This window comes from Chlorocebus sabaeus, chromosome 22, assembly GCF_047675955.1.
Source record: "Chlorocebus sabaeus isolate Y175 chromosome 22, mChlSab1.0.hap1, whole genome shotgun sequence".
Classification (NCBI taxonomy): Eukaryota; Metazoa; Chordata; class Mammalia; order Primates; family Cercopithecidae; genus Chlorocebus; species Chlorocebus sabaeus.
In genome coordinates, this window is record NC_132925.1 from 44,428,977 (window position 1) to 44,442,964 (window position 13,988).

Here is a 13,988-nt window from a genome sequence, read left to right on the forward strand (position 1 = left end):
CTAGGCCAACCACCGTCCTCTCTGGAGCACCAGAGCCAGAGCCGGGATGGGCTGTCTGTAGCCAAACACATACATAAGCTTGCGAGGACTGCGGCCTCTGTCTGGGGCTTTGAAGATTTCCTGGGGGGAAATCCCTCCTAAGAAGCACTATTCCTGGCTCTGCTGACAAGCAGGTTGGGATTACGTAACACACCCCTTGTCCTCCCATGCCCTTATGGGAGGGCATGTGCTGTCCCCACCTGGCCTGTGCTGCCTCGTGTTCTCGGGGTGTCTCCAAGCCTGGTCCCCACGGCAATGTGCCCATCCCACTATTTTCCCTCTCCCCTCCATGCGCTGGTGTTGATTCTACAAAAAGTAAAGAACAGAGATTTCTAAAATGCACAGGACGTGTTCCCAGCTCCCTCACAAGCGATCTCAGCTTGGGTCCAGGCACCTCAGTAGCAACTAAATAAACCTCCAAGGGCAAGAGAGAAGTTGCTCTTGAAAAGTTTTGTTCTCACCATGGGTTTCCTGCACTTGTAAACAGCATTACCATGCCCGGGGGCAGTTACGGATTGGAGAACTTGCCAACTAAGGGCTGTTTCTTTCGCAAAGAAAGCACATCTGTCCCTTGCTTAGCACCATCCCTAGAACTCAGCTTTGGGGGAACGTCTCCCCTGCTCTCCTTGGTCCTGCCCCTAACCCTCCACTGTGCAACTCCTCAAACCTGCTGGGGAAGTCCTCTCTGAGCAGTGCTGCCATGCAACCTCACCTACCTACCTGCTGGCTGTGGGCAGCGGTACAGGTTCCTCACTAATAAGAGAGAAATAGTGCCTTGTCTTTCTTATAGGATCAGGCATATTCTTAGTCAATGTGCAATAGAGAAATGTATGTTTTACTTCAATGTTTACTGCCTTCCGGGAAGTTGTAATTCCACTGAGATAACAAGCCATTCAAATCTCTTAATAATAGTAAAACTTTATGGAATTCTTACAATAGGCTAGGCATGGTTCTAAGCATTTTGCATGGATTATCTCATTCATTAGCCCTCCCAATAATAACCCTATGTTGTGATACAATTATTACTCTAATTTTTACAGATGTGGAAATGAGGCGTAGAGAAGCCAAGTAACTGATCCAAAACCACACAGCAGGCAGGTGGCAGGGCTGGAATTTGACCTACATCTGTTTGACCAGAAGTCCATACTCCTAACCACTATGGGAAGAGAGCACTTCGAGGAGGGCATGGTCAACAGAGTCCACTACAGCTGAGAAGTCAAGTACGATGAGGGCTGAGAGCCCATGAGATTTATCAAGACAAGGTCACTGGGGACCTGGGAAGACCTATTTTAGTGGAGTCACGGGACTGAATCCAAATTAGACTGAGTTAAGGACTGAGGGGGGGCAGTGAAGGAAGGCAGCAAGTGTAGACAACTGTTTTAAGGATGTGGTTGTGGACTGGGCGTGGTGGCTCACGGCTGTAATCCCAGCACTTTGGGAGGCCAAGGTGGGTGGATCACCTGAGGTCAGGAGTTTGAGACCAGCCTGACCAACATGGTAAAACCCCGTCTCTACTAAAAATACAAAAATTAGCTGGGTGTGGTGGCGGATGCCTGTAATCCCAGCTAGTCAGGAGGCTGAGGGCAGGAGAATTGCTTGAAACCAGGAGGCGGAGGAGGTTGCGGTGAGCTGAGATTGCGCCACTGCACTCTAGTCTGGGCGACAAGAGTGAAACTCAGTCTCACAAAAAAGAAAAAATATAAAAAAGAAGACTGTGATCATGAATACGGAGGAAAGAGGAGCTCACAGTGAGCGTGGCGCAGGCTCATGGCAGGGTTTTTATTGTCTGTTCTTTTATTTTCCTTTTTATTTTATTTTGTAAATACTTTAAGATTAAACAGGCTGGGCGTGGTGGCTCACGCCTGTAATCCTGGCACTCTGAGAGGTTGAGGTGGGTGAATCACTTGAGGTCAGGAGTTCGAGACAAACCTGGGCAACATGACAAAACCCTGTCTCTACTGAAAATACAAAAATTAGCCTGGCGTGGTGGTGGGTGCCTGTAATCCCAGCTACTCCAGAGGCTGAGACATGATAATTGCTTGAACCCCGGAGGTGGAGGTTGCAATGGGCCAAGATTGCACCACAGCACTCCACCCTGGGCAACAGAGTGAGACTCCGTCTCAAAAAAAAAAAAAAAAAAAAAGAGAGAGAGAGAGATTAAACAGACCTGAGCATGTTCAAAAGCTGACCAGAAGACTTAGTTAAGAGACGTAGGTACAGAATCACTTAGCATACTGATGGACTTGTTTGTTTGCTGGTCTGCCTCATCTCATTAGCCTACAAACCCACACACAATCAAAGCCTGTGTTTTATGTTTCTGTGCCCCACCCCTAGCATGGTGTCAGGCGTGTAGAAGATGCTCAGAACATGCTGTTGGTTGGCTGTGGTTGACAACATCACCAGGACAAACCTCAAACCCTGGGGGAAGACATCCAATGCTGGACATAAGAAAAGGAACAGAAGTATTATTGATACCTGAAGAACTTAAATGTGATCCTTGAGATATTTCAGATTCTTAACAAATATCCAAGAAACCCAGAGACTTCAGAGTAACATGAGAAGAAGACGATTAAGAATTCTCTTTCCTCTGGCAGAACATGGTTGTGGTCACACTGAAATCGCAGCCTTGAATCTCCCACTGTTCTTGCACATTGTTTGGATTTCGCCAGCAAAAGGCTCTTTAGAGATACAAACAATGACGCATCCTTAGTCTCACGGACAGCTGCTCCTCTGTCCATGGCATATTGTTAACAAACCAGCCCCATCAGTCAGCTGATGGTCTTTCCCCACAGGCAGTGCCCTGACAAGCCCCTCACCCTTTGTCCTTCATCGACTAGACCACGTGGGGCATTCTGTATCTGAGTAGCAAAATACCACTACTATAAAAAAAATAAGGTGATGGTGCTTTAAACCAAGGTTCTCCAAACCTCAACATTAACTTTCTGAGATGATGGAACTGGCTGGAAAGCTAAGACTCCACTGTAAAAAGCAACAGAACCATCTCAAAGGCTATCTTTGCCTTTCTGGTCTTAGCCACCTGATTTCTCAATGCTGATGCCAGCTGGGTACAGTGGCTTACACCTGTAATCCCAGCAGTTTGGGAGGCTGACGTGGGAGGATCCCTTGAGTCAGGAGTTGTAGACCAGCCTGGGCAACATAGTGAGATCCCATCTCTACAAAAAAATTAAAAATTAGCCAGGCATGGTGGCACATGCCTGTAGTCCCAGCTACTTGGAAGGCTGAGGTGGGAAGATTGCTTGAGCCCAGGAGTTCAAGCCTGCAATGAGCTGTGATTCACATGCCAGTCTAGGAGAGAGAGTGAGATCCTATCTCAAACAACAACAACAACAACAACAACAAAAACAAAATCAATGCGGATGCCCAGCTGCCATGTCACAGGGAGATTAAGGCAGTGGAGGGAAGATGGAAAAATCCTGTGTTCTTTAGTGAACTCACCTTTCCAGTTTCAAAGAAGTCTAAAACCAGCTGAGTGAAATCAACCATAGTCCTCTTCTAGGACCCCGAGAATGCTGATTCAGAAAGAAAAACAGAAGGCTGTAGCCAAAAGAAACAGAGGTACTTCAGGTCAACACCTTGGGTTTGGCTTAACCTGCCCAATCCGCCTGGCAGGCACTTCTGGGGAAATGCCAAGCACATCTGGAAAGTGTGAACTCGCCACCCTCTTGGTCACTGCAACAGGATGCGAGGGTTACTATTTTCAAACTGGAAACTGTCATGGTGTTGTGGTTGGTTAACAGTTCCCATATTCCACCCCAGGCTGGCCACTGTTCAGAGACTAACTGCATTCTCAAAGGACGGAGGTGGTTTGGAACGTCCCATGTGCAGGCCACACTGAAGCCTGGCTGCCGGGACCCCAGTCAAGCCATGAGACGGCAGGGAAGCAGCTGCTCGGCAGAAGAGCAGCCCCCTAGGGTTAGGGGAGGTAGACTTGTGTTTTTTTGTTTGTTTGTTTGGGTCAAGACTTTTGGCCCAAAATTTCAGTGGGGAGTGTGGCCCACATGCCAGTCTTCTCAGCCTTAGTCTCCCACATGGGCAGGGTGAGTGACAGCACACCAATCTCCTGGCACAGTAATAACAAGTACATGAGATCATTCATGTCAAGGGCGTTTTATAAATTAGAAGAAACTGACAAAGGTGCACTTGTAGGTTCAGCATCATCAATAACAACAGCCAGATACCCACTGAATACTAAGAGGAGTTCTGTGTCTTTCATCAAATTATAGTCACGAAACGATGAGCACCTCAGCCAGTTGCTTGGTCCACGTGTATCTTTCAGGCCTGGTTCACTGTGTCTGACATATCCTTACATAATGCAGAGAAACTCACTTAGGGAAACAGGGGCTAAATATTGCCTAAAATTTTGACAGAAATAAAGAATGCTTATAAGGTAGGACTTGGAAAATGTAGGCTAACTGCCAGGGTGGTGGGAAGGGTCTTAAGCTAATCAAAAAAAGTAAATTTAGGTAGAAATGAGCTAATTGTTTACCTGCAAAAGGCAGTGCAAGGTTTTCCCTGTCTGACTCTATAATCAAAAATCACAAGGAGCCCTAGTCCAGGTTCTGGGCCTCAATTTTCCCCAATGTAAACGGTGGAAGCAGGCATGAAGCAGGCAATGCACTGTAGACACACCATGTGTGACAGGCTCTGCTAGGAAAGGCATGAGATGAAAAAAAAAAAAAAATCCTCCTAGTTAGGGCTTGCTCATGATGAGTGCAAAATACTAATAAATGAGCCTGTTTGTTTCCAAGGAAATGATCTCAATATAGTGAAAAGGCCATTAAAATACATTCTCAGTTGGGTGCGGTGGCTCACATCTGTAATCCCAACACTTTGGAAGGCTGAGAAGGGAGGACTGCTTCAGCCCAGGAGTTAGAGGCTGCAGTGGGCTATTCAGTGTACCACTGCACTCCAGTCTAGTCAACAGGGCAAGACCCTGTCTCTTTAAAAAAAGAAAAACAAAATTATTCTTGTGTTTTTATAGTTTTGCCTATTGCTAAAGGCCAACTTCACGACGTCAAATAACATACCAACCTGGGTTTCATATTTCTTTAGCTTAGGGACATCTGGACTCACCTGATAGACTTTGGGGGTGGTAGCTATGGGGTGGAGTGACAGCAGCTTCCCTCCTCTGGGTCAGAGAGCAACAGTCAGAGCCCAGGAAGGTGCCCTGGAAAGAGGAAGAAAACCTTCGAGCAGATCAGACTCGGAACAACTTCCAGACTCAAGGGAGCTTTTGGATCTGGGTGGAGCTCTTAGGTCAGTGTTCTGAGCATGACAGACACTCCCCAAAGATCAACATAGCTCCATCCAGACCTGCCCCACCTCACCAGAGGCACTGAGCAGCAGAAGCCAATAAATAACCAACTATGTTGAAGTATCTAAAACCAAGACCAAACTCAAAGTGTCAGCTCAATCCCTAAGAAATGGAACAAAAGGATCCTTAAGAATAACCATTTCAGCCACCAGAGGTCTCTCACCATTTTAAATTTAAACATGGAAAAATTTCCAACATGTTATCCTATAATATCAAAAGGCTAATACCCACACCTCAAGCCTACATGACTAAGATCTTATCTTTGGCATTCTTACGTCTTCCTAGTATTTTCCTTTGATTTTTAAATGTCATTATTTCCTTCACAACCAAAACCTCATGACCTTAAGCACCAGGACTGAAGTTCAAAGGCACACACAGAATCCTTGCCACAGAGTTCTGTTTGCAAACTTTTCTTCCTAAGTAGAGGGAGGTGGACAGTGAGGGGAGGCCCAATGCTTAGATTTTCAGAATCACAGGTGAATTGTTGCTTAAGATGTTTCTAGACACAGGATCTGAGCGGTAAGCAAAAGCAGTGAAAAAACTCCATTTACTGAGCTAAGCTCAGAGCACCGAGAAGGCAGGTTCTTAAAATGCTTCCCAACACTCTGTTTTTTGTCTTTCAAGATCTCAAACAAGTCTGAATGGTAAAGGTAGAAGCATAAGATGATTCATGTTCCCATTCTTCATTTCCAGAAAGTTTCAAGAGAAGAAGCGGAAAATTCCAGGGGCAATAAAAATTTAGAAATTAATTCAAGACTGAAACTCCAGCTGTATATCCCTGGCAGCCAGTACAACACTTGGCTTATGAAGAATGCTCAATGAACTTTTGTTGAATGAGATGAATGCGGCAACCTGCCTAACACAAAATGACCTTCAATGAGAGATTGTTGTTTCTATATTTGTAGCTGCATTGTCTCAGACCAGATACTTATTAAGCTCTGGTTTTTCCAAAGCTCTGGTTTCTCCAACCACAAGCTGCAAGAGGCTGGCTGACTCCAGAGATGAGCAGCCCAGATGGCTCATGTGACTAGTTTAAAAGATGCATTATTTCATTATAAGATCACAAACCCTACATTTTGGTACCTTTTTGCCTTTCAACTTGAGTAGTGGCTAGAAACAGATGGAATTCTTTTTTCTTTTCTTTTTTTTTTTTTTGAGATAGGATCTCACTCTGTTGCCCAAGCTGGAGTGCAGTGGCGTGATCTCTGCTCACTACAACCTCCTCCACCTGCTGGGCTCCAGCGATCCTCCTACCTCAGCCTTCCAAGTAGCTGAGACCACAGGCACACGCCTGGATAATTTTTTGTAGAGACAGGGTCTTGCTATGTTACCCAGGCTGGTCTTGAATTCCTGAGCTGAAGCAATCCACCCACCACCTTGGCCTCCCAAAGTGCCAGGGTTACAGGTGTGAGCCACTGCATCCAGCCCCCGGGGAGAAAAATGTACTCAGTGCCCCTGGTGGTAGGGCCCCTGCAAGGAGCTTTATAGACACTGTCCTGTTGGTTCCTCACAACTCCCTTCTGGGGTAGGTTTTTCCTCCTTATTTGAGAAATAAAAAAATCTAGGTTTGCCGCATTCCCGCATTCCAAAGCCATTTCCTTTCCATTATATAAGGAGGCCTCCAAAGGCTTTTGAAGTATTCCTGGGCAGGGGACAAGGAGAAACATCTCTATGCTGGTTCCTGACATGGTTTCTGGCAGCTCTGCCTGTGTTATAATTGCCTAAGGAACATGCATTGTCCTTAGCCACCCTGTATGTAGTATCCTGCAGAAGTATTACTACCACTCACAGATGTCTCATTCCTTATGATGACAGTTATTGAAGAATCCTGTAACAAATTCTGTTCTCAGAGCCACCTGTTCCAAAATGGAACGGGACTCTCCTGGCCCTTACTGTCATGTACATATTTAGGATTTTTATGATATTAGGTGAGAGAAATTGCTATACTGGTTTCTGAAGCTCTGCCTGGGGGCTTCCTTTGGGAGAGAGGGGTCCTTTCTCTGGAAGATACATTTTGCATCCTTGTATTTGCTAGAAGCATCTGGGTAAACATCAAACTGAGCAGAGATTAATGTATGTGGAAAAACCTGAAGAACTTCTAGGTGCTCCTACCAGGGGCACACAGTGGTGGTGATCCTGCCAAGAGGTCCCTTTCCTGGAGATTAAATATGTCCAATCTAGGTTCATTCAAAAGGTACTTTTAGCTCAGGCCTGTAATTCCAGCACTTTGGGATGCTTAGGTGGGAGGATCCCTTGAGCCCAGGAGTTCGAGACCAGCCTGGGCAACATAGGGAGACCCTGTCTCTACTGTAAAACAAATAAACAAACAAAAGGTACTTTTGGAGACTTCTGTCTTAGAGGTCACCTTCAAGACAGTCCTGTAACAAGTCATTTGTGAAATATGCCAATTGCAATGACAGAGATATAGCAGTAACCTGAGCCCCCAGGACAGCTGCCAGGCTACTGATTCTGAGTGTGAAAATTATATTACTAAAGAAAACAATATAAATATGGGGAGAAACACTTTTAAAACTGTATCTGGATAACTGTTGCCATGGCAGGTGTTTTGTTTGGCAAGAGTCAAGAAGCCTAGGATGTGGCCTTAATCTCAGGAGTGGCTCTAACTAGACAGGGTTAACAGAACTATCTTTAACTAGATAGGGTTAACAGAACTGCCTTTAACTAGACACAGGTTAACAGAATAGCCTTTAACTAGACAGGGTTAACAGAACTTTGCTAAATCGGCCGGGAACTGTTAGCCTAGACCCAGAACCCATGCTTGGATGCTGGTCCCGACCTACTAGGAATGATGCTACTAGTACCATGCTTCTTCTTCTTCTTCTTCTTCTTCTTCTTTTTTAACATTTGGGAGAGAACAGAGGATGCCCCTTGACTTCTAGTTGTCTGCCACATAACAATAAAAGATTCTTGCTCAAACTTTGGGTAAAATAAAGGTGAGATGTATACATGAGACCTTACTCAAGGGGCTTTTGAGATCTTAAAGCCACAAGACCAAAAGGGCTCTGTTCAAAATTCTACACCCTATTTGATTTAAATTTCCTCATTATGTGGAACCCAAGAAGGAGGCTGACCATTAGCTAATGATTCAGTGTACTCCAGTGTAGTCATTTTAAGCGTAGAGAAGGCTGAAAGCATCTGGGTTGAAACTGACCTCCGGCAGTGTACCGCAAGGGAGTAGCTCAAATCCCAGAAAATACACTGTTTGGACACAGAAACCAACAAAGAAACTGAAAGTTTGAGCAAGAGTCTTTTATTACACGAAAAACAACTGAACAGAACATGTCCTGCTTCTCATATTCTATGGGTCAATACTTTACGAGACTCAAAAGAAAACAAATCCTCAAGATGGTCCCAGGAAGCTCCCCTCAAACACACAAAAACAGTTTGTGGACAGAACCATTCTCTAAGTCAAGCTGCCTCCAGAAACCAAGACATAAGAGCCCCAAGCTCACACACATTCCCATGACAATGTGTCACAAAAGTAATAACAGAGTTGTTCAATTGCTTCCAGACCTTAGTCGGATTTGTTCACTGCTCATTTTGATGACGGGTAACATATTGCAAACCTGGAATCTCTTGCACTTTCCCCCCAGCCCTGTCTTGGTAGGGGCAAGGGCTGTAAGCCTCCTATTGATAAGAGAGTCCAGTGAAGTGGAAGGAGTTTCTCTGGGGTGACCCTACCTACTCTGGTCCTGGCTCTGCCTCAGCCACTTCTTCAAGTGCACCCCTCAACCCCACTCTGAAGACAGACCACAACCACACGATTTCCTTCCAAGACAGGCTGCAGGGAAGAGGGGGTGTAAAACTGTGAGAGAATGCTGAAGTCAGCTGCTTGGGAGTCTCTGAGTCAGCACCTTCAAGAGCAGAGTGGTGGCTGGGAAACAGGCTTCTCCGCCACAACAACTCCAGATGCAGCCGTGACCCAAGAGCTCAAAACCAACGCACGCAGTTCTGGAGTGTGAGCCTCATGCTGACCACAGGTGCCAAGGACCCAGGGACTGGAATTCCTTACCCATCCATTCACAGCCCCTCCTGAGCTATATGGTTTGAGAGACAAGAACTGGTGCTATAACACTGTGCAAGAAGCCGCTGCATGCACATATGTTATCAAGTCGTGCCTGGAGCTGGACTCAGTCTAAGTCTTTCCCAAATTGTCAAACAACAATGACCTCACTCCAGAAACTATTTTCTCCGGAAAGACTTGGATAGCATCACATTTCAACTAGTTGTTGCTTTCAAAGTGAAGAGGTGGAGGAGGCTAGTTGGGGTTGCAATGGAAAGACACTCAAAATGTTCTCATCAACGATTTACTAAAGTAATTTAAATTCAAGTGCTCCTTAGGATATAATATTATAGGGAAAAAAGCATGATACAAAATTGTATGCGGCCATAAACACACATACACTAACTTAGAAGTAAGTTTAGAAGGAAATAAACTAATCTCTTAAAATAAGAGTGATGAAATTGTGGATGATTTTAAAATTTCTTACTACTGCTCAGAATATTCTTGACCTAAGGCTAATCCCCCAACTCTCTGGCAAGGTCTTGACTAAGCATACAGCCTCAGAAGTGATGCACACAAAACAGCCTGGGTGAAAAGAGGTCTGGTTTCCCAGATGGTCCAAATTACTCCTGGTCATCAAGAAGATGGACAGCACCAACTGGCCACACATCCATCAACTTCCCTGTATTTTTCAAGTTTTCTTTAATGATTGTCTATGGCTTTTCCAGTGGGGAAGAAAAAAAGACATTCCATTCTGCGACCTCAGGGAAGTTAGTGACTTGAGGCATCGTTGATCTGGGAGCCTCAAGGGCTTGGCAAACCTCCGGTTTCTCTACCCCATGATGTGAACATTTCCCAATCCCGCAGGATTGTATGGGGTGAAGGGAAGAGAAAGAGGTAGAGCACCAGGGGTTTTTGGATATGAAGTCTGGCAGAATTCTGTAATGCAGGATTAACTCAGGACTGTGGGTTCTGATGATTGAGTAAAAAAAGCTGCATGTTCACTCAGCTGTGGAATATTCCTGTTTCCAAAATGACCAGTTTTCCCCCACTGAGGGCCTCTCCTACCTCATCTCCCACTTGCCCTGTCTCCCAGGCTGTGTACTCAGAGAACTGCCCAGTCTCAGTGAGACGGAGGAGGCATCTAACATCCGCTGGGTCCTGTTCCCTACTGAGCACCAGGCCAGGGCCTTCATCTCTGTCTTCTCCTTCAATTCTCAAAATAATGCAGAAACAAGTGGTGTTGGCCCATCTTAGCAGACAGGAAAAGCCAAAGTCCAAGACAACCAAGGCCACAGCCTGATGAACTGTGGAGACGAACCGTGCACACAGCATCTGACTCAGACGCCCTTGCTCTCAGGCTGCATGGACCATGCAGGCTTCTAGGGTGAACACATACCAGAGGGTTATTTCAGGCTCCTGAAGGGGAAGGAGGGACAGCTTCTGTCATGTTTGCTAATATTTCTTTAAAAGAAAAGCTGCTAAAAAGCCTGCCAGGCTGCTTAGAACTTTTACTGTGGCTACTAAGAGGAATAGAAACTCCATTCCACCACCCTGGAATTTTTTAGGCAAAGCCTGGGGACTGTCTGGGAGAAGGCAGGGCCCTCCTGCATACCGGGCAGCAGGTGTGGCCCCCCAGAGTGGTGTGGCACTGACTCATAGAGGAGCCGGCATTGGGTGTGTCTTCCTTTTGTGCCAGGCAACGTGCTGGGTGCTTCACACACATCTCTTATTCCTCCTAACAACTCTGTGCCCAAGTCACACCAGCAGATACAGTATGATGGGACTTAGGCCCAGGCCTCCCGCTATTGAGCCCAAACTTTTTTTCTTTTCTTTTTTTTTTTGAGATGGAGTCTCGCTCTCTTGCCCAGGCTGGAGTGCAGTGGCCGGATCTCAGCTCACTGCAAGCTCCGCCTCTCGGGTTCACGCCATTCTCCTGCCTCAGCCTCCCGAGTAGCTGGGACTACAGGCGCCCGCCACCTCACCCGGCTAGTTTTTTGTATTTTTAGTAGAGACGGGGTTTCACCGTGTTAGCCAGGATGGTCTTGATCTCCTGACCTCGTGATCTGCCCGTCTCAGCCTCCCAAAGTGCTGGGATTACAGGCTTGAGCCACTGCGCCCGGCCTAGCCCAAACTTTTTCTACGAACCAGATAGAACCATCCAGCTAAGACCAACCCATCATCACTCTGCTGGGGAAAGCGTTGATCCCTGTTGCATGTTTGGCATGTCGAATCCTGATTTTCCCACCTACTTTACTCTGCGATGACATTACTACGTCCTGCACTTTCCAGGGCAACTCAAGTTTTAGACATGCTGGTCCCATGACACCCATGGGTGTACTCACGCTTGTCTCATGGCAAAGTCTGCTCCAGGAAGCTTCCCTTGCTAACCCACGTCTGTGCAACCCTGTGTGGAGGTACAATTCCTCCTCCCATAGGATGGAGTATCTGCACGTTCCTGGTTTGCTTCAGATATACCTTGTGCTTTCTTTCCCAGCTGAACCCTTAGTTCCTTTCAAATCCACCCATCCCAATTGGAAGACCATTCTTAAGGAGGGAGCCCTAGAAACCACAGAATAAATGATGTATAGAAGAAACTACAGCCCTGCCTAAAACTGTTTTACTTACTACCTTTACAGGTCGCATGGTGTTGGATAAAATTTGAGATACAATTTTGAAGGATTTAATCAGAATGCAATACCAGAGTGGGAACTGCCAACTTGTCATTTTAACTGGAATCAATGTAAAGTCCTGTGTTTAGATTCAGAAAATTAAGAGCTCCAACACGACGCACTAAAAAGGTACCTCTCCTTCTGAACCACAGTTCTAAAGAATAAAATAAATAAAAAGCCTGAAACTTTTGGTAGTGAAGTTAAAAACCAGCTCAAGAGTGTATTGTGACTGTTTAACAGAAAGAAAAGGTGGCCCGGGCACAGTGGCTCATGCCTGTAATCCCAGCACATTGGGAGGCCGAGGCTGGTGGATCACCTGAGGTCAGGACTTCAAGACCAGCCTGGCCAACATGGCGAAACCCCATCTCTACCAAAAAAATATAAAAAAATAGCTGGGGTGGTGGTGGGTGCTTGTAATCCCAGCTACTCAGGAGGCTGAGATAGGAGAATTGCTTGAACCCAGGAGGCACAGGTTGCAGTGTGCTGAGATTGCGCCACTGCACTCTAGCCTGGGCGACAAAGCGAGACTTCATCTCAAAACAAAGAAAAAGGAAGAAAGGAAGGAAGGAAGGAAGGAAGGAAGGAAGGAAGGAAGGAAGGAAGAGGAAAAGGAAAAGGAAAGGTGAATGTATTGTCAGGGTGCATCCACGGAAGTGGAATGTCCAAATCACAGGAAACAAATGCTCTGCGGAACCCTGGACCAAGCCCTCATTATCCAACATGACCAGTAACGCGCTCGATTCTGTGAAGCATGCTTCACAAATGATAGCACCCTCAGACAAGGAAGAGACTTGCGGTGTCTAGCCTACATCAGAAGAGAGAACAGAGAACCATAAAGAAGCTTTTAGATGTTTGACAGCTTGTGACGTGGAAGAGGGACTCTAGAATGGTAACCATTGGGTGGAAGCTATTGAGAAACAAGTTTCTCTTCAATATAAAGAGGAATTCTGGGCCGGGCACAGTGGCTCACGCCTGTAATCCCAGCACTTTGGGAGGCTGAGGTGGGTGGATCACTTGAGGTCAGGAGTTCAAGACCAGCCTGGCCAACATGGTGAAACCCTGTCTCTACTAAAAATACAAAAATTAGCCGGGTGTGGTGGCGAGCACCTATAATCCCAGCTACTTGGGAGGCAGAGGTTGCAGTGAGTCGAGATTGTGCCACTGCACTCCAGCCCAGGCAACAGAGTGAGACTCCCTCTCAGAAACAAAAAAAAAAAAAGAGGATTTCTGACAGGAAAAATAAGAGCCCCAGAGATGTCCACATCCTAATCCCTGGACCCTGTGACTGTGTGGCCTTACATGGTGAAAGGGACAGTGCAAGTGTGAGTAAGCTGAGGACCTGGGGATAGGGAGACCTTCCAGGGTTCGACTGAGGGTTCCTTGTAACCACGAGGGTCCATAGGAGAGGGAGAAGGATGTGGCAACAGAAGCAGAGGTCAGAGTCAGAGAAATTTGAGGATGTTACTCTGCTGGTTTTGAAAATGGAAGAAGGAGCTGCAAGTCAAAGAATACAGGTGGCCTCTAGGAACTGGAAAAGGCTGGGACACAAACCTTCCCCTGGAGCTTCTAAGAGGTATGCAGCCCTGCTGGCACCTTGATTCTAGCCAAATAAGATCCATTTCAGACTTCTGGCCTCCAGAACTGTAATGGATTAAATGTGTATCATTTTAAGCCAGCAGGTTTGTGGTGAGCTGTGGGAGCAGCAATAAGATATGAATCCATTGGCTAAGGGGCAGATGGCCACTACCAGCCCCAGTGAGCTCCCCATCCGAGGAGGCAATCAAGAAGAGGCTGACCATCTCTACCTGTCAGGAATACTGTGCAGGCCAGTCCTGCATGAATTGGGAAGTAAGGTGGATGACCCACAGGCAGGCCCCTCGAACTCTGAGAGTCCGCAATTTATGGCAATGCCTTCTGC

The 13,988-nt window shown here is 46.3% G+C and overlaps 1 protein-coding gene across 1 annotated transcript in view; it reads right to left on the bottom strand.

Annotated features, from left to right (window-relative positions):
- The window catches only part of ITGB5 (integrin subunit beta 5), a 122,331-nt gene that overhangs the window by 18,264 nt on the left and 90,079 nt on the right, over positions 1 to 13,988 (bottom strand). The gene's annotated exons all lie outside the window — the stretch shown is intronic.